The following is a 25,740-nucleotide window of genomic DNA, read 5'->3' on the forward strand; positions in this document are numbered from 1 at the left end:
AGAACAGAACTTGCACTGGCTTATGAGCTTCTGTCCTCCTTATTCATTCCAGGCTGAGGAAAATATGCTATCATTTCTCATTGATCAGTATTATAATTCTGTAGTGAACAAGTAATTTTTTTAACATCAGCCCCATACAGGTTTTGTGCTAGGCATTTAAATTGATAAGTTACCCACCTCCCCAAAATCGATGTTATGCTCCCAGAAGAACTGAGAAAGGAACCTAATTAATGAAGGCCATTGACCCCCTTTGCTGGATGGCCTTATTTAGCTTGGTAATTCGTTACAGCACAAAGCTGATTGTGTGTATTCTGATAATGAGAGTGACTAGCATTATACAATTCAAAATAATGGATTTTTTAATAGTTAAATATTTTTTCATGACTTTTATTAACAGATTTATATTACACATAGAGTTCTTTGAATAACCTCTACTGAATGTGATCAGAAATTTAGATGGTAGTTGTGTAACTCCAGTAAAATTGTTATCATAGGTAATTCACTTAAGGACAGTTAACCTTTTGGAAGCCCAGACTTTTATGTTTTTCTGTGCATCTTTTTTTCTTGGCACAGTGAAAATTCTTTGGCTCTATTTCTGCGTAAGTTTTGTATTACAGCTATATTATGCTACTGTAGTTGCTTTTGGCAAATATGTCATTCCGCTAACCTGAAAATCCTGTCTTTTCTTTTTTGAGGGGGCTATCTCTTACACTTAATTTCATTGCAGTACATCTGAAGAAAGCAAGATTCATGTCCTCTACTATCTTTGGCTTACTTTAAACATTTATGGCTGCATATGTGAGATTCACAGAGAAAACAACTCTGAGTTTAAATAAAAATGGGGTATTAAGTATTACTTTCATGTAGTGGTTCCCAAACTTTTTGGTCAGGATCCCTTTACACTCTTAAAAATTATGTGGGACTCCAAATAGCGTTTTTTTATATGGCTTATATCTATTGATAGTTACTGTATTTGAAATTAATTTAAATATATTTATTAATTCATTAAAAATAACTAATAAACTGGGGCCGGCCCTGTGGCGTAGTGGTTAAGTTCAGCGAGTTCCGCTTCAGCGGCCTGGGTTTGCGGCTTTAGATCCTGGGTGCGGACCTACACCACTCATCAGTCATGCTGTGGTGGTGACCCACATACAAAATAGAGGAAGATTGGCACAGATTGTTAGCTCAGGGCTAATCTTCCTCAAGCAAAAAAAAAGAGGAAGATTGGCAACAGATGTTAGCTCAGGGTGACTCTTCTGCAGCAAAAAAAAAAAAAAAAGCTAAGAAACTACAAGTTAATGTAAGTAACATTTTTTACTGTTTTCTGAAACAAAAAAAATCAGTGAAAGAATGGCAACTGTTTTACATTTTTGTAAATCTCTTATTTATTTTTTCCTGAGGAAGCTTGGCCATAAGTTAACATCCATTGCCAATCTTCCTCTTTTTGCTGAGGAAGATTGGCCCTGAGCTAACATCTGTGCCCATCTTCCTCTATTTTGTATGTGGGACACCACCACAGCATGGCTTGATGAGTGGTGTGTCGGTCCTTGCCTGGGATCTGAATCTGTGAATGTCGGGCTGCTGAAGCGGAGCGCAAACTTAACCACTATGCCACTGGGCCAGCCCCTGTAAATCTCTTTGATGTTTGGCCTAATAGAAGACAGCTGGATTCTTCTATCAGTGTCTGCATTCAGTCTGTTGTTATATATTGTTCTGGTTAAAGTATAATCTTGGGATTATGTTGGGAGGAGTACTTTAGTAACCTTTTGAGATAATTGTGATATTCTTCTCTGATGCTACAACAAACCTCAACAAATGGTAATTTCTTTCTTTTTTTTTGTGAGGAAGATTGGCTCTGAGCTAACATCTGCCAATCCTCCTCTTTTTTGCTGAGGAAGACTGGCCCTGGGCTAACATCCATGCCCATCTTCCTCCACTTTATGTGGGACGCCGCCACAGCATGGCTTGACAAGTGGTGCGTCGGTGCGCGCCCGGGATCTGAACTGGCGAACCCTGGGCTGCGTCAGCGGAGCGCACACACTTAACCACTTGCGCCGCCGGGCTGGCCCCAACAAGTGGTAATTTCTTAAAGGTTAGTTGCAGAGTAGAATCTGAAGCCATGTCTGTATACTTTTTGTACAATGTTGCACTAAAGTTCATTGATCTGTTTGCATTTTGATCTTTTTACTCACTTATGATTTTGATCTCACAAACCCCTGAAAGGGTCTCTGGAATGCCCACGGTTGCCATACCACATTTTGGGAACTACTGCTTTAACGTAAATAATAGAATAGTTTAGAATTAATGTAGTTATTGAAGCTGAAAGTGATAATTATAATATGGAAATGGAGTTGTCAAGTAGTTAAGTGAAACCAGGATAACTAAGGTAAACATTTTCTTTTTTATGCTCTTTTCATCAAAAATATTATTGTATCAGTGATATTATTATGGCTAATTATTATTATAGCTAATACTTAAGTGCCTATGATGTTCCAGGAGCTTTTCTAAGGACTTTATATTAGGAAATGTTTATATTGTGTCATCTTTATTGATGGTTAAGAGAAAGACTAATATAACAACTTAATTTTTTCTATACAGATAGTACAGTCTTTCTGACATTCTTTTTTTTTTTTTTTTTGCTGAGGAAGATTAGTCCTGAGCTAACCTCTGTTGCCAATCTTCCTTATTTTTTTTTTTTGCTTGTGGAAGATTAGCCCTGAGCTAACATCTGTGCCAGTCTTCCTCTACTTTATATGTGGGTCGCCACCACAGTGTGGCTTGTGAGTGGTGTAGGTCCAAACCCGTGAACCTGGGCCTCCGAAGCGGAATGCGCTGAACTTGAACCACTCCACCACGGGGCCTGCCCCTATATTCTTAATAATGCAGGTATAGTTCCATTTTAGAGAACATATCTCTTTTTTTGTTTGTGTTGTTTTGAGGAGGACCAGCCCTGAGCTAACATCTGATGCCAATCCTCCTCTTTTTTGCTGAGGAAGACTGGCCAGGCCCTGGGGTAACATCTGTGCCCATCTTCCTCTACTTTATATGGGACGCCGCCACAGCATCGCTTAACAAGTGGCACGTCTGTGTGCGCCTGGGATCTGAACCGGCGAACCCCGGGCCGCTGCAGCGGAGCGCGCACACGTAACCGCTTGCGCCACCAGGCCGGCCCAGAGAACATACACTTCTTAGATAATTTCTCTGTAAGATATTTAAGGATAGGGAATACGCCTGTCCTCAGCATCTCTCTCTGTATATGTGTGTTTTTTTTTTTAATAAATCTTTATTTATTTATTTATTTACTTATTTATTTTCCCCAAAGCCCTAGTAGATAGTTGTACATCATAGTTGCACATCCTTCTAGTTGCTGTATGTGGGATGTGGCCTCAGCATGGCCGGAGAAGCGGTGCGTTGGTGCGTGCCCGGAATCCGAACCCGGCCCACCAGTAGCGGAGCGCGAGCTCTTAACCACTAAGCCATGGGGCCGGCCCTGTATATTTTTAACATATATAGTTTTAGACTATTTTAGCCCATCAGAAAGTTGAGTTGTTAGATAAAAAAAATCCTGCTAGTTTTTAAGAAGATAATCTTGTTAACATGAAAATTTGAAATTTACTGTTTTATTTTGTTAAGTCAGTTCAACTAGTATTTGAAAGTTTGTTGTCACTGAGTTACTAAGTGAAATTTTTCTTCAAAAACAAAAATAGTTAATAATTTTCGGAAGACAAATTAGGCTTATTTTAAAAATGTGATGCATATTAAAATCTGTATCATTTCAGATTCACTTTTTTGGTAATAACTTTATGGAGATGTAATCTACCCTTAAAGCATACAACTTAGTGGTTTTTAGTATATTCACAGAATTGTGCAACCACTACCAATGTCTAATTTTAGCATATTTTCATCACCCCAAAAAGAAGCCCCATACCTGTACTAATATGTCACTCCTAATTTCCTTTCCTCCCCAGTGCATTACTACCACCGATCTACTTTCTGTTTTTGTGGATTTGTCTCTTCTGGACATTTCATGGAATTATACATGTGGCCTTTTGTGATTGTCTTTTTTTACTTAGCATAATGTTTTTAAGGTTCATCCCTTAAAAAATATATCAGTACTTCATTCCTATCTATGGCTAAATATAATCTTCCATTGCAAAGGGTTCCTGGACCCAGTTCCAACGTGTGTATGGAGACTTCCCCATACCAACAAGGGGTTCTCAGATGCCAGCAGGGTGTCTGAGAATTCATCTGAATTCTGTCACTATTTATCTGAAGATAGAATCTGATTCCATAGGTAAAGGGCTCATTCCCACAAGACTGCTCTCCACTTCAGAGGCCAGTCACAAGCCCAGGTACTTGTGACCTGTGGGCTACAAATGGCAGGTTCCCATGACCCCCTCCTTTGGTTTGATTAATTTGCTAGAATGGCTTACAGGACTCGAAACCGTTTACTCACTAGATTACCAGTTTGTTACAAAGGATAGTAAAGGATACGAATCAACAGCCAGGTGAAGAGATACATAGGGCGAGGTGCTGAACACAGGAGCTTCTGTCCTCGTGGAGCTTGGGGCCCTGCACGATGGCACATGGAAGTGTTCTGGTTCCCTGATGTGGAAGCTCTGAAAAAAAGGGCTGACATGCTGTCCTTTTGGGTTTTTATGGAGGCTTCATTAGTAGTCACGATTGACTAAGTCATTGGCTATTCTCTATTGATTCAACTTCAAGGCCCCCCCCCCCCCCCCAGCCACTGGGGAGATCAGGGGGTGGAACTGAAAGTTCCAATCCTCGGATCACGTGGCTGCTTCACCTGGCAACCAGCCCCAACCCTTGGATGAGTTCCAAAAGTCACTTTGTTAACATAGCAGAAGGCATCTTTATGGCTCTCGTCACTTAGGAAATTGAAATTCCTAGTTCCAATTCCTCCAGTTGTGGAGCTGTGAGCCAGGAACTGTCGAAGGAGACCAAATGTATATGAGAAATGTATTTTGGTCATCTGAATGACCAAATATGTTATTTTTTATAAATCACAATAGTGCATCCATTTTATGTATATACCACATTTTGTTTATCCATTCATCAGTTGATGGACATTTGGGTTGTGTCCATTTTTTGGCTATTATGAATAATGCTGCTATGAACATTTGTGTATTAGTATTGACATTCACTTTTGAGCTTTCTCAGTGTATAAACAGTATATAGTTTTTTATTTCACAACTGGTAAGTATTTTCTTTCTTTCTTTCTTTTTTATTTTTTGAGGAAGATTGGCCCTGAACTAACATCTGTTGCCAATCTTCCCCCTTTTTTGCTTTTTTTCCCCCAAAGCCCCGGTAGATAGTTGCATGTCATAGCTGTACATCCTTCTAGTTGCTCTATGTGGGACGCTGCCTTAGCATGGCTTGATGAGCAGTGAGGAGGTCCGCACCCTGGATCCGAACTGGCGAACCATGGGCTGCTGAAGCAGAGTGCTTGAACTTAACCACTACACCCCTGGGCCGGCCCCAGTATATTCATTTTTGATGTGAAAGGTTCAAACAGTGCATAAACATATAAGTAAAATGTGCAGGTATTCTTTCATTCTTTGTATACCCTTTCGTCTCCATCTTTTACGATGCTAGGGTTAACCACTGTTTACATTTTAGTGTGTATTCTTTTAGTGTGTTTAATATGTTAGCACACACATGTATGACACATTAATTTATATTTTTATTACAAAATTATATTTGTGCAGTTTATGTACCTCATTTCTGATGACTATCAAAAATCTATCTTGGCATTTTATTTTTTCTCTTTTGGGCATTTGGGCTGTTTTATGTATATTTTTTGCTAATATAAATGCTGCTGCTGTTGTCATTGCTGTCATATGTATACATTGTCTTTTTTGGGCAGGGGGCTTTATTCTTTTGATATGGGTATATGGTAGTGTAATAAATTGTGGAGGGTGGACATAGTGGAATGAGTTGAGTGTTTGACAGTTGAGTTTAAGGTGCCTTTAAGACATCGGAATGGAGATGTCCAGTAGGCTGTCGGGTATCTGAGAGCACTAGGGGTGGAGATTTGTGTTGGGGATATTCATTGTATGTAAACAGTTTATAGGTAGTAATTAAAAGTATGAATATAGATGAAATTACCCAGTGAGTGTCTTTTGTGATGAGAAGACAAAACCATGAGGAATGTTAATTTATAAAAGGCCAGTGGAGGAAGAGAATTTAAAAAATTAAAGAAATTGTCCATGTCTAGCTTTTTCAGAGTTTTAACTAATGTTGACTTTTACTAAATACCTATTATCAATCTACTGAGAAAATTATAAGAATTTTACAATTTGTTTTTTCTATTAAAATGATTAATTCTGAAAACAGTTTTTATGGTGATGTTTCTCCTCTTCTTAGAATAAACTTTACTTGGTGATAGTGGCTATCTTGTTGCTAAAATGTTATTGACTTGGGGCTTATAGTTTTCTTTTTAGCTTTGTTCTCAAGTTTTAGATGCCCAGCCATATTGCACACTTAAAATGAGTTGATGAGCATGTCACCCACTTATATTTTGGAGCCATTTGTAAATAGAGAGATTTAATCTTTGAATGTTTAGAGAAATTTATTAGGGGCAATACCTTGTGTTATCATGTGTGTTTTCTGTTGCACTCTCTGTTAATGGTCTATTGTCGCCTCAGTTGTGACATATGTTTTTTGGTTAGTATTAATTAGTTTAAACTTTATGTTCCTTAAAATGTTTTTAAATGGTTTTTTTTTTTTTTTTTTTCATTTTTTCCCCCAAAGCCCCAGTAGATAGCTGTATGTCATAGATGCAAATCCTTCTAGTTGCTGTACGTGGGACACGGCCTCAGCATGGCCTGAGAAGCGGTGCGTCGGTGCGCGCCTGGGATCCGAACCCGGGCCGCCAGCAGCGGAGCACGCGCACTTAACCGCTAAGCCACAGGGCCGGCCCCTTAAAATGTTTTTTAATCTCTAGGTATTTATTGGGCATTTTGAATTTGAGAAACACTTGGATTACCTTAAATAGTGGGTGAATGAATTGGCAGGATACAGAGAAATAAGGAAGAGACGACTCGATTTATAGAGCCAGATCCTGTGGAAGAAAAGAATAGGAATCACCAAACACTGGGCTTTGCTGAAAACAACAAACCAGGCCTTAAACAAACCTGAATGTATTTCAGGACTCAGAAGGTTGCTGAGAATAGTGCAGCTCTAGCATTTGGTTTACCTTGTTGTAATTTCCCTAGCTAGGGGAATTAAAAGGAAGGCCAAATGCTCAACTAGTGGTAATTTTGCCTCCCAGGGGACATTTGGCATTGTCTGGATATATTTGATTGTCAGAACTGAAGGTGGGACGCTACTGGTATCTAGTGGGTAGAGGCCAGGAATGCTGTGGCTAAACATCCTCCATGCACAGGGCAGCTCTCCCACAACAAAGAATTTATCTGGTCCAAAATGTTAATAGTGGCGAGGTTGGGAAACTTTGCATTATAGTCACTATGTGTTGGCTACTCTTGGGTCAGGAACCACCCTTATCTAATCGGTTATGGGGAGCATGCAGGGTTAGGAGGTTCAGAATGTAACTATTTGTGAACTCCCTAAGGCTTTTTTTTTTTTTTAAAGCACCAGACAGGGATTATGAACTTGACAAACCGCCAGACTCAGACTTTCAGTAAATATTTCTCTTATCTCTTGGATGTGGCAAAAGGATTGTGCAGTTGAAGTGGAATAAGAATTGGTAGGCTCTGGGCTGGCCCCGTGGCGTAGTGGTTAAGTGTGCGAGCTCCGCTGCTGGCGGCCCGGGTTCGGATCCCGGGTATGCACTTATGCACCGCTTGTCAGGCCATGCTGTGGCAGCATCCCACATAAAGTGGAGGAAGATAGGTATGGATGTTAGCCCAGGGCCAGTCTTCCTCAACAAAAAGAGGAGGATTGGCATGGATGTTAGCTCAGGGCTGATCTTCCTCACAAAAAAAAAAAATTGGTAGGTTATTGGAGTTAAGGAGATTAAGGGTCATTCGTGTGAACTTTATAGCCTATGACGATGGTAATAGTTTGGTTTGGGAAGAAAACTATGATTGAAGAGTTTTTGGTGGTCAGTAGATAATGAGGGAAAATAGAGGATATAAGAGCAGGATGGCATAAACCTTAAAAGAAAAGAATTTTGTTTAAGAGATGAAAAATTGCTGTGCTGGGAACACTGTAGGTCCCTTCGTGTGATATAACCTGCTTAGGAGGTATATCAGTTCCTATGTCTGCCGTAACAAATTACCACAAACTTGATGACTTAAAACAACAAAAATTTATTTTCTCACAGTTCCGGAGACCAAAAGTCAGAAATCAAGGTGTATGCATGGGCACACTCCCTCCATAGGCTCTAGGGGAGAATTTGTTCCTTGCCTCTTCCAGCTTCTGGTGGCTGCCTTTGCATTCTTGGGCTTGTGACCATATTACTCCAGTCTTTGCTTCTGTTTTCACATTACTTTCTCCTTTCTGTGTCTGTCTCCCTCTGTGTGTCTCTTATAAGGATACTTGTCATTGGATTTAGGGCCCATCTGGGTAATCCAGGATGATCTCATTTCAAGGTCCTTAACGTAATTACATCTGCAAAGACCTTTTTTCCAAATAAAGTCACATTCACAGGTTCCAGGGATTAGGATGAGGATGTACTTTTTGGGGGCTACCATTTAGCCCACTGCTGGAGAGCTGTAGAGAAAAAGGGATAGTTTGGAGAGAACCATTTTTCAATTAAAGCTAGGAAGTAGACTTTGCATTATGTGAAGAGATTGAAGGTAGGAAGCTTATTTTCACTGGGACAAGATTCATGTGAGCCCCAGTGGAAAGAGTTAAGAAAGAGGGAGATCAGCAGTGGAAGGAGAGTCAGGAGAAAGATGATAAGGGAAAAGATAACCAATATGAGGGCCTTTAAGACTGGATCTGTGCGGATTGAAGCTCTTCAGTGTAAGAAGTCTGATGGTTTTGGTAGACCTTGCAGTCTTCGCTTTGTGCCAGGTTCAAGCTGACTTTTGGTGAAAAGTTATTCTGTTGTCTCAGAAGTGAAATCTTTCCCAGCTGGTTAGATGGCCTGAATTTGCGCCAATGATTTATGGAACTGAAGAGGCTTTTGTAATTGCTTGGGGAAACAGTCCTTTAGTAAATTATTTTGGAATTGAGAAGTGTACTGAGCTGAAATCTTCTGATGGAATTACTGCACCTTGAAATGGCTAGAAGTTTCCAATGATGTTTGATATACCAAGAGCAGATTGGGTAAAATAGTCCTATGGCTGTGTAGAAAAAAGGGTGTTTAATTTTAAGAAGTGTTTTTTTTGGTGGGGGGGTAGTTACATTGAGCTGATAGGGTAATTGTTTTTGTCTGACTGGTTGATGTCGTATATTAATAGAATTTCTAAAATTCAATCATCTGTGTTCCTTTTATCAGTTTTACTTGGTGGTGGTAGATCATTTAGCTATGCTTATGTTCTCTTAAAAATGCTAATTTGTTTTAATTTGGGCTTTTCATATCTCTTTGTATATGAGATTAGGAGTGTGTGTGTGTGCTTGTGCACATTGTACACATGCACACTAATTTTGATATCAAAACACATTTTGTATTATTTTGGGTAACTTATCTTTTGCTGCATTCTGGAACAAAAAGATGGTCAGTTCTTTGAAAGCAGAGCTTTTCCCTCTGCCTGGAACACTTTTTAGCCTCAGATGAGCATAGGCTTAATGCATTCAAGGAATAGCAAGGGGGCCAAATAACTGGAGCAGAATGAGCAGAGGCAAAACTAGGACGTAGTTAATAGTTAACATCGAGCCTTTGCTTTTCCTCTCATTGAGATGGGAAGTCACTGGAGGGTTTTGAGCAGAGAAATAACAGAGCCTGACTTAAATTTTAAAAGGATCACCTTGGATGTTTTGTTGAGAAGAAGCTGAAGGGGAGAGGTAGGAGGGACAAGGCTGAAGGCAGAGTTACCAATTAGGACGCTATTACAAAACTCCAGGTGAAGGATAATGGTGGCTTGGACCAGTGTGGGTAGTGGTAGAGATGTTAGGTGGTCAGATTTTGGATGTGTTTTGAAGGTAGACAGGCTTTGTTAAGGATGGATTGATTGGATATGAAGTTTAAGAGAAGAGTTGGGGATGAGTTTCAGATGTTTAGTAGCCCAATAAAAATCTCTCTCTGGATAGTATTCCTATGAATTAAAGTTTTTTAAATATTGAATTATGTTCTCTTGCATTTCTAGATTTATTTTTATGTTCTCATTTTCTTTGACCTGTTGAGTCAATGGGGTAAATAATTTTCAGAACTTCTATTTTAGTGAGATTTTAAAATATATTTTACATGTACTCTAAATTTTAAAAATGGCTAAAACCTTTATATGCTAATAAAGCACATCTCTTGAATGCCAGGATAAATTGACAGAAATGCAGTGAGTGGAGAACTTTATTAAAATTTTCAAAGTAGTACATGTACATTGTTATTAAAGTCAAATTGCACTAAAAACCTTACAGTGACAAATATTCCACTCCTCACCTTTCCCCATCTCCTAGTACCTTTCTCCAGAAGCTACCACTTTCACTTTTCTAGTTGTTTCTCTTAGTGTCTAGCTCCATATTTTTGGTGCTATGCAATAACTGCTGTATTTTGATTTATCAATTTCAGACATTACTGACTTTCTGCCTCTAGTTTAGAATTTAGCTCTCCTGCTTTCTCTCCTATATCCCCTTAGTAGAGTTATATTTCAGTTATTGGTTAAGCCAATAGTGAGTGTTGTTATAACTGTGTAAATATTGTTTGTTGCTGAGCTAAGTATTCTTCTGAAACTATATCCCCCTTTTCTTTCTTCCTGGAGTTAATAATTGCCTCACTTTTCTTTTGCCTAGTTTTCTAAGATGCTAGGGTGTTTTTTCCCCCAAGTGTCACATGCCTGGCATTAATACCCATATTCAAATGTCAGGTCCAGAGGTTCCCTATCCCTCCCCCACTAGCCTCAAGGTTCCTTTTAGGATTCTTCATGCATCTATTTCATTGTGGATTGGTTGCTCTTCTGGCCTGTACTCCAAAGTGTTTGAGCAATTAATATTGCCATCAGCTGCACATTACCCCACATTCTCATCAACACTGTGTGTCCAAACTTTTAAATTTTAGCCATTGTGGTGGTTGTCCATCGCGCTTTTCTTCTTGGTCATCGTTGCCTTTGCCGTTGTCTTTGTCCATTTTTTTCTTTGGTTGGCTGTTTATTGGTTTGTGGGATTTCTTTTTTTTTTTTTTTTTTTTTTTTTTTACCTAATCTGTGGATACTAATCTGTTCTAAGTTGTGTTTCACGTTTCACATTTTATGTCTTTAATCAATCCATTTGGCATAGACTTTGGTATATGGTATGAGGTAGGAATCCAATTTCACTTTTTTCCCCAAATGATATCCAGTTGTCCCAGCACTATTTCTTTAAAAATCTATTTTCCTAGCTGTAGCACTGTTATAAACCAATTGACTATATATACATGAATCTGATTTCTGAGCACTCAATTTTGTGTCATTAGTCTGTTCCATTGGTCTATTTGTCTATCCCTAAACCAATACCACACATTACTGTGGTTTTATGGTAAGTGTTGACATCTGGTAGGACAAGTTCACCCACCTTGTGTTTTTTTTTAAGTGTGATTTCTTATGGGTTATGTGGAATAGATTTTCTTTTTTTTTTTTTTTTAATTTTATTTATTTATTTTTCCCCCAAAGCCCCAGTAGATAGCTGCGTGTCATAGCTGCACATCCTCCTAGTTGCTGCATGTGGGACGCGGCCCCAGCATGGCCAGACAAGCAGTGCGCCGGTGTGCGCCCGGGATCCGAACCTGGGCTGCCAGTAGCGGAGCGCGAGTACCCAACCGCTAAGCCACGGGGCCGGCCCTGGAGTAGATTTTCTTAATTTCCAAACCTCTGGGTATTTTCCACATAGAGTTTTGGGGGTTATTCATTTCTAGTATAATTGCATTGTGATCAAAGAACATACTCTGTGGTATCATTCCTTGGATGTTTGTGGAGACTTGCTTTAGGTCCTGTGTTTAGGGGCATTTTTATAAATGTTCTGTGTCTGCTTGAAAAGAATGTGTTTTGCAATTGTTGGGATAATGTTGTATATCTATCCATTATGTCAAGTTTAAAATTAATTGTTCAGATATTCTGTATAATAAGTGGAGTTTTTTTGTTTGTTTTGTCTGGTTCTTTCAGTTGCTGAGAGGGGTGTGTCCAGATCTCTCTGTTATGATTTTGCATTCGTATATTTTCCTTGTATTTCTGTCAATTAGGGGACTATAAATGTCAATTCGGGAATTTTGTATTTTTAAATTATGTTCTTAGATGAATGCAGTTTGATATTGGTATATCTTCCTGTTGGATTGAACCTTTTATTATTATGATATGACCCTCTTTAATATTGCTTTTGTCTTAAAGTTCTTGTTTTGATATTAATGTATCTATACCCGCTTTCTTTTGGCTGATATTTTTATGGTTTATTTCTTTCTCTTTGTCCTTTAAACCTTCCTCTATCTCTATGTTCTAAGTATGTCTCATAATCTGTTTATTTAGAGGATTTGATCCATGGACATATAATGTAATTTCTGATATATTTGGGATTAAATCTACTTATTTTGTGCTATTTGTACTGTCGTATGTTTTTCCGTTTTCATTATTAATGTCGTATCATTGTTAAACATATCATGAGGGGGGACGGTGATGTCAAATCAGTCATTTTTTTTCACCTGCAACTTAAAACATTAGCCACCACCTTTGCCCTTCATACATGGTGGAGGAGGAGAAGGGGAGAAAAGAAATAATATAAAACAGTTACTAGCCATGGGTCTCTCTTCTGCAAGTGGTAATGAAGCCTAAATTAATAATGGTTACCTTCTCTATCTACCTATATCATGTTGGTTTATGCTAGCACTGGACTGGATGAGTTGTTTTTAGTTTGGTGGGGATATTCATTCTGTGGGATCTGAGTGCTTGATGGTCCTGTCTTTGTTGTCTGTTGACCAAGATACTGGAAAAAGAGGTTTTAAGAGGTGCCCCAGTGAATCCTCTGAGTTCCTGAAATAGTCCTCCTTGCTCTCATTGTGTAGCAGCAACCCTGGTATCAGTCACACATGACTGCCTTCTCTGCCTTGGGCAAGTAACCTGCCCAAGTGACAGGGCACAGTCTCAGTATCCAGTTATCAGAACCATGATGGTGTTTAGAGCTGCCCAGGAGTGTGAGTTAGGGTATGGCTGAGCAGAGTGAATAGAGTAGATTAATCTAGCAATCCTGTCTCTCTAACCTTTTAACTCCTGCTTCAGTAAACCTGGGAAAAGTGAGCGTTTCAGCTTCATTGACTAGGCCACTATTGAGTCTAGGCTTCAATTAATCAACCTAACAGACTATTTAATGCTGCTCCCGTGTGCTCTAGAGCAGGAGTTGATAAACTGCTTTGTCCCTTGGGCCAAATTTGGTCAGTTCTCCTCCCCTCCCTCATCCCCAAAAATGGTTTTACATTTTTTTATTATTATTTTTTTATTGTGAAATTTTTGTTGTACATTATTGTTTATCAGTCACCATATAAGTGCATCCCTCCAACCCTTGTGCCCACCCCCCACCCCCCACCCCCCTAGCCCCTGGTAACCACCAAACAGTTCTATCTATGAGTGTGTTGGTTTATCTTCCACATATGAGTGAAATCATGCCCTGTTTGTCTTTCTCTTTCTGGCTTATTTCACTTAACATAATACCCTCCAGGTCCATCCATGTTGTTGCAAATGGGATGATTTTGTCTTTCTTTATGGCTGAGTAGTATTCCATGGTATATATATACCACATCTTCTTTATCTATTCATCAGTTGAGGGACACTTGTGTTGCTTCCATGTCTTGGCTATAGTGAGTAATGCTGTGATGAACATAGGGGTGCATAAGCCTCTTTCGGTTGTTGATTTCAGGTTCGTTGGGTAGATACCCAGTAGTGGGATAGCTGGATCATAAGGTATTTCTATTTTTAATTTTTTGAGGAATCTCCATAATGTTTTCCACAGAGGCTGCATCAGTTTGCATTCCCACCAGCAGTGGATTAGGGTTCCCATTTCTCCACAGCCTCTCCAGCATTTGTTGCTTTTTGTCTTGGTGATTATAGCCATTCTAACGGATGTAAGGTGATATCTTAGTGTGGTTTTGATTTGCATTTCTCTGATGACTAGTGATGTTGAGCATCTTTTCATGTGCCTATTGGCCATCTGTATATCTTCTTTGGAGAAGTGTCTGTTCATTTCCTCTGCCCATTTTTTGATTGGGTTGTTTGTTTTTTTGTTATTCTTTTTTTTTTTTTTTTTTAAAGATTTTATTTATTTATTTTTTCCCCTCAAAGCCCCAGTAGATAGTTGTCTGTCATAGCTGCACATCCATCCAGTTGCTGTATGTGGGACGCGGCCTCAGCGTGGCCGGAGAAGCGGTGCGTCGGTGCGCGCCCGGGATCCGAACCCGGGCCGCCAGTAGCGGAGCGCACGCACTTAACCGCTAAGCCACGGGGCCGGCCCTTTTTTGTTATTCAGTTGTGTGAGTTCTTTATGTATTATGGAGATTAATCCCTTGTCAGATATATGGTTTGCAAATATTTTTTCCCAGCTGGTGGGTTCCCTATTCGTTTTGATCCTGGTTTCATTTGCCTTGTAGAAACTCTTTAATCTGATGAAGTCCCACTTGTTTATTTTTTCTTTTGTTTCCCTTGTCTGAGTAGACATGGAATTCAAGAAGATCCCTTTATGGCTGATGGCAAGTAGTGTACTGCCTATATTTTTCTCCAGGAGTTTTATAGTTTCAGGTCTCACCTTCAGGTCTTTGATCCATTTTGAGTTAATTTTTGTGTATGGCGAAAGAAGATGGTCTACTTTCATTCTTTTGCAAGTGGCTGTCCAGTTTTCCCAGCACCATTTATTGAAGAGACTTTCCATTCTCCACTGTATGTCCTTAGCTCCTTTGTCAAAGATTAGCTGCCCATAGATATGAGGTTTTATTTCTAGACTTTCGATTCTGTTCCATTGATCTGTGTGTCTGTTTTTGTACCAGTAACATGCTGTTTTAATTACTATCACTTTGTAGTATGTTTTGAAGTCAGGGATTGTGATGCTTCCAGCCTTGTTCTTTTTCAGGATTGCTTTAGCTATACAGGGTCTTTTATTGCCCCATATGAATGTTAGTAATCTTTGTTCTATTTCCGTGAAGAATGTCCTTGGGATTCTGATTGGGATTGCATTGAATCTGTAGATTGCTTTAGGTAGTATGGATATTTTAGCTATGTTTATTCTTCCAATCCAAGTGCATGGAATCTTTTTCCATTTCTTTATGTCATCACTGATTTTGCTCAGTAATGTCTTGTAGTTTTCATTTTCATTGTATAGGTCTTTCACTTCCTTGGTTAAATTTACTCCTAGATATTTTATTATTTTTGTTGCAGTTGTAAATGGGATTGTCTTCTTGAGTTCTCTTTCTGTTAGTTCGTTGTTGGTATATAGAAATGCAACTGATTTCGGTAAGTTGATTTTGTACCCTGCTGCTTGGTTGTAGTTGTTGATTATTTCTAATAGTTTTCCAATGGATTCTTTAGGGTTTTCTATATGTAAGATCATGTCATCTGCAAGTGAGATGTTTCACTTCTTCGTAGCCTATTTGGATTCCTTTCATTCCTTTTTCTTGCCTAATTGCTCTGGCCAGAACCTCCAGTACTGTGTTGAATAAGGGTCATGAGAGTGGGCACCCTTGTCTTGTCCCTGTTTTCAGAGGGATGGCTTTCAGTTTTTCCCCATCGAGTATGATGTTAGCTGTGGGTTTGTCATATATGGCCTTTATTATGTTAAGGTACTTTCCTTCTATACCCATTTTGTTGAGAGTTTTTATCATAAATGGATGTTGGATCTTGTCAAAAGCCTTCTCTGCGTCTATTGAGATGACCATGTGGTTTTTATTCTTTGTTTTGTTGATGTGGTGTATCACATTGATTGATTTGCAGATGTTGAACCATCCCTGTGTCCCTGGTATAAATCCCACTTGATCATGGTGTATGATCTTTTTAATGTATTGCTGTATTCGATTTGCCAATATTTTGTTGAGGATTTTTGCATCTATGTTCATCAGGGATATTGGTCTGTAGTTTTCCTTCTTGGTATTGTCTTTGCCTGGCTTTGGTATCAGGGTGATGTTGGCCTTATAGAATGTGTTGGGAAGTGTTTCATCTTCTTCTGTTTTTTGGAATAGTTTGAGAAGGATAGGTATTAAGTCTTTGAATGTTTGGTAAAATTCTCCAGAGAAGCCATCTGGTCCTGGACTTTTATTTTTTGGGAGGTTTTTGATTACTGTTTCAATCTCTTTACTGTGATTGGTCTATTCAGGTTCTCTATTTCTTCTTGATTTCAGTTTTGGAAGGTTGTATGAGTCTAGGAATTTATCCATTTCTTCTAGATTGTCCAATTTGTTGGAATATAGTTTTTCATAGTATTCTCTTATAATCTTATGTATTTCTCTGGTATCTGTTGTAATTTCTCTTTTTTCATCTCTAAGTTTATTTATTGGAGCCTTCTCTCTTTTTTTCTTGGTGAGTCTGGCTAAGGGTTTGTCAATTTTGTTTATCTTCTCAAAGAACCAGCTCTTTGTTTCATTGATCCTTTCCACTGTTTTTTTAATTTCAATTTCATTTATTTCTGCTCTGATTTTTATTATTTCCCTCCTTCTGCTGACTTTAGGCTTAGTTTGTTCCTCTTTTTCTAATTCTGTCAGGCGTGGTTTGAGGTTGCTTATTTGGGCTTTTTCTTGTTTTTTAAGGTGGGCCTGTACTGCCATGAGTTTCCCTCTCAGGACCGCTTTTGCTGCATCCTATATGAGTTGGTACAGTGTATTTTCATTTTCATTTGTCTCCAGATATGCTTTGATTTCTCCTTTAATTTCATCAATGATCCATTGGTGGTTTAGTAGCATGTTGTTGAGTCTCCACAGCTTTGTCACTTTCCCAGTTTTTTCCTTGTAGTTGATTTTTAACTTCATGGCATTATGGTCTGAAAAGATGCTTGTTATGATTTCAATCTTCTTAAATTTATGTAAGCATGCCTTGTTTCCCAACATATGGTCTATTCTTGAGAATGTTCCATGCGAGCTTGAGAAGAATGTGTAATCTGCTGTGTTTGGATGGAGTGCTCTGTATACGTCTCTTAAGTCCATCTCATCTAGTTTTTCATTTAGATCCACTGTTTCCTTATTTATTTTCTGTCTGGATGATCTGTCCATTGATGAGAGTGGGGTGTTAAGATCCCCTACTATTATTGTGTTGTTGTTAATATCTCCTTTTAGGTTTGTTAATAGTTGCGTTATGTACCTTGGTGCTCCTGTATTGGGTGCATATATATTTAAAAGTGATGTGTCTTCTTGGTGGAATGTCTCTTTTATCATTATATATTGCCCCTCTTTGTCTCTCATTACCTGTTTTATCTTGAAGTCAACTTTGTCTGATATAAGTATGGCAACACCTGCTTTCTTTTGTTTGCCATTAGCTTGGAGAATTGTCTTCCATCCTTTCACTCTGAGCCTGTGTTTGTCTTTAGAGCTGAGATGTGTTTCCTGGAGGCAGCATATTGTTGGGTCTTGTTTTTTAATCCATCCCACCACTCTGTGTCTTTTGATTGGAGAGTTCAGTCTGTTTACATTTAGGGTAATTATTGACATATGGGGGCTTGTTGTTGTTGTTTTATCACTCTTTTTCTGGTTCTTTTGCATTTTTTTGTTTCTCATTCCATGTGTTTCGGACTACTAGTGCAGTTTGGTAGTTCTGTGTGGGGGTTCTGTTAGTTTTCTCTTTCTTTATCGTGTGTGATTCTGTTCTGATTATTTGGTTAGTGGTTACCATGAGGTTTATATAAAAAAATCTCGTGGCTGTGATAGTCCATTTTTTGATGGCCTCTGATTCCTTTAGACTAAGTTGATTCAACCTCTTTCCTCTTCCCCTTCTATGTTATTGTTGTGACATCTTATTCCTTCTTGTGTTGCAAGTTCGTGTTACATATAATGAGGTTATATTTATGTTTGGTGCTTACCTTCCCTTGATCTTTGGTTTTATAATTAAGTGTTTGCTAATCTATTTTGATAGAGGACTGCAATCTTTCTGGTTTTGATGACCTATTTTCCTCCTTGTTCAAAACTTTGAATCCCCTTTCTCTTTTTTTCCTCAGGGATGAGGGCCTTGAGCACTTCTTGTAGTGGGGGGTCTTGTGGCAATGAACTCCCTTAGCTTTTGTTTATCTGGGATAGTTATTATTTCTCCATCATACCTGAAGGCTATTTTTGCTGGATAGAGTATTCTTGGCTGAAAGTTTTTGTCTTTTAGAATTTTGAATATATCGTTCCACTCTCTCCTAGTCTGTAAAGTTTCTGTTGAGAAATCAGCTGAGAGCCTGATAGGAGATCTTTTGTATGTTGTTTTTTTTTTGTCTAGCTGCCCTTAATATTTTTTCTTTGTCGTTGACGTTTGCCAGCTTTATTACTATGTGCCTTGGAGAGGGTCTTTTCATGTTCATATATTTAGGAGATCTGTTGCTTTCATTCACTGGTATTTCCAGCTTCTTCCCCAGGTTTGGGAAGTTCTCAGATATTATTTCTTTGTACAAGTTCTCTGCTCCTTTTTCCCTCTCTTCTCCCTCTGGAATACCTATAATCCTTATGTTGGATTTCCTAATTGAGTCGGATATTTCTCGGAGGGTTTCTTCATTTCTTTTTAGTCTTAGTTTTCCTTCCTCCTCCCTCTGGAGCACTTCTGCATTGGTGTTCTCAGTATTGCTAATTCTTTCCTCCATATTGTCAGCTCTGGTGCTTAAGGCTTCCAGATTTGTCTTTATCTCCTCTATTGTGTTTTTCATCTCTAAGATTTCTGATTGGTTTTTTTTTTATAGTTTCAATCTCTTTTGTGAAGAAACTCCTGATTTCACTGAATTGTCTGTCGGTGTTTTCTGGTATTTCATTAAGCTTTTTCGTGATGGCTATTTTGAATTCTCTGTCATTAAGGTTATACATTTTTGTGCTTTCCGGGTTGACTTCTGGGTGCTTGTCATTTTCCTTTTGGTCTGGAGATTTAATATATTTTTGCATGGTGCCTGTTGGTGTTGGCTTACCTTTCCTCATAGTGAAAATATATGGTCACAATTTCCTCTTGCTGCCGCTGGGTGGGAGTCAAGGGTTATGTATTCTGGCCTGCCTCAATCTGTGGGCACTCTTGTCGGCCCCTGGCTGATCTGAGGCGTGGCTGAGTGGAGGCTTGTGGCGGGGAAGTGTGGAAATAGCTGGAGCTGGAGGGCAGCTAGGCTGAAGCAGCTGGGGCTTCCATGTGGGTGGGTTGAAGCAACTGCAGCTGAAGTGCTGCTGGGTCAGAGAAGCTGGAACTGGAGTGCACTGGGACAAGGAATGAAAAGCTGGAGTGCCGCTGGGCTAAAGAAGCTGAAACTGGAGTGTGCTGGGCTAAAGAAGGGAGAGCTAGAGCACCGCTGGGCCAAAGAAGCTGGAACTGGAGTGTGCTGAGCCGAAGAAGGAGGAGCTGGAGCGCCGCTGGGTCAAAGAAGCTGGAACTGGAGTGCACTGGGCCAAAGAAGCTGGAACTGGAGTGTGGTGGGCCAAAGTTGCTGGCGCCAAGTCAGGTGGAGCCTGCGCACAGGCCAAGCCGAAGCAGCTCCTTCCACTTATTCTGGAGATTCCAGCACCTCAGTCCTCGGGTGTACGGCTGCCTGGGTGCCTCAGATGTCCCTTGTGTTATGTGAATAGCTTCTGTTGGAATATGAATGTCCTTTTTGTTGTGTCTTAGAGGGGGAGAGTTCAGTTGGGGAAGCTCACTCTGCCATGATGCTGACGTCACTCGGTTTTACATTTTTTTAAGAGTTGTAAAAAAAACAAACAAACCCCAAAACAAAGAAGAATGTGTGAGCGACTATGTGTGATCTACAAAGGCTAAAATATTTGCTGTTTGGCCTTTTGCAGAAAGAGAATATCAGGTGAGTCCATCCATGACAGTAAATGGTCAGATCAAGTCTTGTATTCCATCTTTGTTGGTTTATTACTTTTAGAATCCACTTTTGATCTCCAGACTTTTGGATTATAGGCTTCAAAAGTGGGCTGATGGTTAGTGTAGAGGCTGTTTCTTCCTAGAACTGGTCTCTCATTTCTCTGGAGTGTGTTGGGATCTAATTCTCCTTTGGCTGAGGAGAATTGGTATTTCCTTTTGAGGCACCCGGCTCAGGTGTAGTAACTGAAAGGTTTTTATATAGGAGAAGGCTGGTTGGGGGTGGGGTTCATCTGCAGGCAAGGAATATTCAGGGGGATTTGGGAGTTCAGAGTTCTCAGCCTCCTCTGTATCTGCCCAGATGTCCCCACATGTTTGTTTTGAGTTTCCATTTACTACCCACCTTGTCAAAAAAAAAAAAGAATAGCCCACTGGTAGTACACAGCAGGGTGGGAACCTATATCACTTCTAGCAGATATATATTGAAACTAGTGCTAGTTTTCCTTTTCTGGTTTTAGTTCTTTAGACCAGTATTAGCACTGTCCATTAAAAAAATGCAAGCCACAAATGTGAGCCGTATATGTAATTTAAAATTTTCTAGTAGCCACACTAAAAATTAAAACAAGGAACAAGTGATATTAATTTTAATATTTCATTTAACTCAATATAGAAAAGAAATTTCAACATATAGTCAATATACAAATTACCAATTAGATAGTTTACGTTCTTTTTTTCTTGCTAAGTCTTAGAAATCCCATGTGTATTTTATGCTTATAGAATATCTCAGTTTGGACTAGCCACATTTCAAGTGCTTAATAGCTATATGTTGCTAATGGATACCGTATTGGACAGTGCAACTCTCGATTACTCTTTCTCAAACTGTGCTGTTCAGAATAGCCTTAGAGGCCACTGTCCTAGTGGGCAGATGTTGACTCAGGTATGTGAGTTTGGTGGGTTGTGAATGGAAATAGTAAGTAGCAACAGCACCTGCTTCTCCTCCTTTCCCCTTCCCCTTGTTCCCTTCCCCCCCTTCTTCTTAACATGATTTTATGTTTTTAACCTTTAGATAAACTTCCAAGGCTAAAATGTTTTAAAAATTACTGCCCATGAGTGGGCTTAGAGTTGAACTCCCCTTATAGATTTTGGCACAGCTATTCTTGAGGCATTTTTGCAGTTTTCAGGATTCTAATGCCAGTAGATAACAGTTAGGGGCCCTCCAACTCTTAAGATACCATGGTTCTATATGTGGTCAAATCCATCATTTGTAAATAGACATAGTTATTGTTTAATAACTGGGGTACAAAAATGATATGGAGCTTATCTTCTAGTGGAGGACCTATGCTACTATATACGGTCTCACATAGCTTAACGACGGGGATATGGTCTGAGAAATGCGTCGTTAGGTGATTTCGTCATTGTGCGAATATCTTAGAGTGTACTTAGGTAAACCTGCCTAGGTGGTATATAGCCTACTACACATCTAGGCTGTGTGGTACTAATCTCATGGGGCCACTGTTGTGTATGTGGTCTGTCATTGACTGAAACGTCCTTATGCAGTGCATGACTGTAAACAGGTAGTGCCTATATTAACTGAGAAGTCCTGTATTAGAGGCATAGTAAAGATTTGTGCATTGAATAAAGTGCTTGTTGGGAGCATAAAAAAAAGGCACTGTTAACCCCTCCCTGAAGGAATTGACTTTCTTTCCTGAGGAGATAACATTTACATACCTGGTGTGATTTTTTTTAATACTGTGTTTGGTGTGAAAAAGCTTTGACTTGTTAGGTATTGTTTTTGCTGTTGTGTGAGGAGAAACACTTGTTATTTATAAGTAATTTATATCTAAAAACCAAACAGTGTCATATCAAAATTAATATTCATAACTTCTAAAAAACAAAGCTCTCTGCAACCCTGCAAGCCTTATAAAAATGTTTCTTTGCAAAATGGTTTTTTTGAGGTATATTTTACATTTATTATAATACACAGATTAAGGTTGTACAGTTTCATGAGTTTGGGCACATAAACATACATGGAGCTACCACTCCAATCAAGATAAAGGACATTTCTCTCATCCCCTAAAGTTCCCTTGGAACCTATTCAAGTATGTTCCTGACTCCACTTGAGGCAGGTTGTCAGGATTGTCTTTTCTGTCACTATAGATTAGTTTCACATGTTCTAGAATCTTCATATAAGTGGAATTACATGGTATGTACTGTTCTGTTTTTCTTTCACTGAACATCATGGTTTTTAATTTCTTCCATGTTGTCGCATAAACAGCATGTTTATGTTTTTTTTTTTTTACCCTGAGTAGTATTTCATCGCATGAAAATACCAGTTTATTTTTATTTATCTAATGATTAATATGGGTTGCATCCATATTTTGGCTATTATGTATAAAACTTGTATAATCATTTTTGTACAGATCTTTTTGTGGTTATATGTTCTCATTTTCTTGGGTAAATGATTAGAAGTGGAACTTCTGAATCACAGGGTATGTATACATTTAACTTTATAAGAAAGTACCGAACTTCCAAAGTATTCCATTTCACCCCATCAGTAATGTTATAAGAGTTCTACGTTGTTCCACAACCTCACAAATACTGAATAATGTCAATCTTTTTGATTTAATTTTAGTGGGTTTGTGGTGGTATCTCATTGTGTTTTTGATTTGCCTTTTCATGATTACTAATGATGTTGAACACTTTCTCAGGTCTTTATTAGCCATTTGTAAATGATCTTTTGTGAAGAGTCCAAGTCTTTTGCTCATTTTAGAATTTGGTTGTTTGTCTAACTGTGTCTATTTTTAGACTCTATTTTCATTCCATTGATTTGTTTATCTTTTCTCAAATATTGCACTCTTAATTATTATAGCTTCCAACTTTGTCATTTTCAAAATTGATTTTGTTATCTTAGATTTTTTGCATTTCCACATAAATTTTAGAATCATTTTGTCAATTTCTTTCAAAAAGTCTACTGGGATTTAGATTGGTAATAATATTGAATCTGTAGGTCAATTTGGGGAGCATAGATATCTTGACAATAATACATGAGTTTTCCAAATCTGGTATATCTCTCCATTTATTTAGGACTTCTTTAATTTCTGTTAGTAATTTTATTAACTGTGTTACTAAATGTAACTATGTAACTAACTTAGTAACTATGAAACTCTTTCATAGTTTTCAGTGTAGAAGTATTGCATATCTTTTAAATTTATTTAAGTATTTGATGTTCTGTAAGTTGTGTTTTTAAAAAATTTTTGTTTTTCCAATTTTTTGTTGCTGAGATATAGAAATTCAGTTGATATTTGTATATTGGCCTTTATCCTGTGACCTTGCTAAATTCATGTGTTTGTTCTAATAGTCTTTTTTGTAGATTCCTTAGTGCTTTCCACTTGAATAATCATGTCATCTGTAAATAAATAATTTTTTCTTCTTGTTTTCCAATCTGTCTGCCTTTTCTTTCTCTTTCTTGCCTTATTGCATTAGCTGGGACCTCCAGTACAATGTTGAATAGAAGTGGTAAGAGAGGACATCTTTGTCTTCTTTCTGAACTTAGGGAGAAAGCATTCGATATTTTACTATTATAATGTGAGCTACAGGTGTTTTTGTTAGAAGCCTTTATAAGATTGAGGAATTTCATTAGTGGGGTCAAGATAAATCAAGTTCTAGCTTTGTTTTTATTCTAGGACCCTTAAATTTGCTAATATTTGTTTGTCCTTAACTGTTTGATAATTTAAGGAACATTCTAATTTGTACATGAATAGATGGTTGGATGTTTACTTCCTGTCTTTTGAGGCCTGTAGCAGAAGTGATCATGACCCATTGAATAGTAGACACAAATCCAAGAAGGTGGCTGTCAGTAGAGGACACTCAAATTTTTTTTTCTCCTGTGAAAATTCCACTTCTTAGAAGTTCCAAGTGCATCTTAGACTTTGTATTGCATAGGTGTAATGCACTGCCTGTTCTGTGTTCTGCCTATTTTAAGGATACAGAAATTGTAATTGGATAGTCCGTTAATAAATATCAAGCATAAAGTTCTCAAAATAGATTATAAACACAGGTCTGTATGGTTAGCAAAGCCCCCCCTTTTCTGTTTATGGAGAAACCCAGTAAAAATGAATAATAACTAGAAGCCTTGGGATGATACTTAATTCCTTCCTTTGGAAGCTACCCCACATGGGGCAACTGGTTGGCAGAGACTTTGCTGCTCAAGAATGAGAGACATAGGATTAGAGGATGGAAACAGCTGCTCCTTAAGGTCAGTGCTGTTCTTGTCTCTATGGAATTTAGACCAGTATACAGAATTGACAGTTGGCTATAGAACAGTTAAAAAACTTCTGATTTGCTGTTGGGCCTAGAAATTAAAGCTAACCTAAGTTGCCTATCTTTTTAAAAAAATGGTTTTAACGAGAAAAAAGAGATCTCAAATTACTAAAGTGAGGAATGAAAGAGGGGCTATTACTAACAACCTTAGAGAAATAAGAAAGGATTATAAAGGAATACTGTGAACAATGGAATACTAACAATTTTGATGACCTAGATGAAATGGACAAATTTCTAGAAAGACACTGAGTCAAGAAGAAATAGAAAATCTGAATAGACCTATAACAAATAAAGAGATTGAGTTAGTAATCAAAAAAACGTCCAAAAAGAAATACCCAGGCCCAAATGGCTTCTCTGGTGAATTCTACCAAATGTTTAAAGAATTAACACCAATGCTTAACACACTCTTCCAAAAAATAGAAGAGGAGGGAATACTTCTCAGCTTATTCTGTGAGGCCAGTATAAGCCTGATATCAAAACTAGAACAAGACATCACAAGAAATGAAACTACAGATCAGTATTTTTTGTAAATATACGCATAAAAAATCCTCAACTAAATACATGCAAACTGAATTCAGTAACATATAAGAAGGATTATACACCATGACCAAGTGAGATTTATCCCAGCAGGGGAAAGTTGCTTCAACATATGAAAATCAATCAAGGTGATATACCATATTAATAGATTAAAGGGAAAAAACCCACATGATCTTCTCAACAGATGCAGAAAAAACATTTGACAAAATCCAACTCCCTCACATGATAAAAACTCTCAACAAAATAGGAATAGAGGGGCATCTGTGAAAGGCTTATATTTAACATCATACTTAATGGTGAAAGACTGAAGGCTTTCCTCCTAAGATCGTCAATAAGACAGGGATGTCTGCTCTTGCCACTTTTGTTCAGCATTGTACGGGACGTTCTAGTGAAGGCAATTAGGTAAGAAAAAGAAATAAAGGTATCCAGATTGGAAAGGAATGAGTAAAACTATTTCTGTTTGCAGATGACATGATCTTATATGTAGAAGATCCTAAGGCATCCTCCAAAACCCTATTAGAACTAATAAATGAGTTCAACAAGGTGATAGGATACAAGATAAATGTACAAAAATCACTTGTATTTCTGTATATTATTGATGAACTATCCAAAAAGGAAATTAAGAAAACAATTCCTTTTATAATAGAATCAAAAAGAATAAGAATCAAAAAGAATAAGTACTTAGGAATAAATTTAACAAAAGAAATACAAGGCTTGTACACTGAAAATTACAAAACATTGTTAAGAAAAATTAAAGAAGATCTAAATAAATGAAAAGATATCCATGTTCAAGGATTAGAAGACTTATTATTAAGATGGCAGTATTCCTCAAATTGATCTACAG

General features: G+C 38.2%; 1 protein-coding gene across 5 annotated transcripts in view; it reads left to right on the forward strand.

Annotated features, from left to right (window-relative positions):
* The window catches only part of ESCO1 (establishment of sister chromatid cohesion N-acetyltransferase 1), a 79,607-nt gene that overhangs the window by 1,667 nt on the left and 52,200 nt on the right, over positions 1 to 25,740 (forward strand). Inside the window, exon 1 of one of the 5 annotated variants that reach the window (XM_087439009.1) lies at positions 19,899 to 20,031. The exons of the other annotated variants lie outside the window; for them this stretch is intronic. The gene's annotated coding sequence lies outside the window, so the exon portion shown is untranslated. Of the gene's footprint in view, positions 1 to 19,898; positions 20,032 to 25,740 lie in introns of those variants that run through there. 5 annotated transcript variants of the gene reach the window in all.

This window comes from Ceratotherium simum, chromosome 14 (assembly GCF_057802395.1).
Source record: "Ceratotherium simum simum isolate JZ-2026a chromosome 14, ASM5780239v1, whole genome shotgun sequence".
NCBI lineage: Eukaryota > Metazoa > Chordata > Mammalia > Perissodactyla > Rhinocerotidae > Ceratotherium > Ceratotherium simum.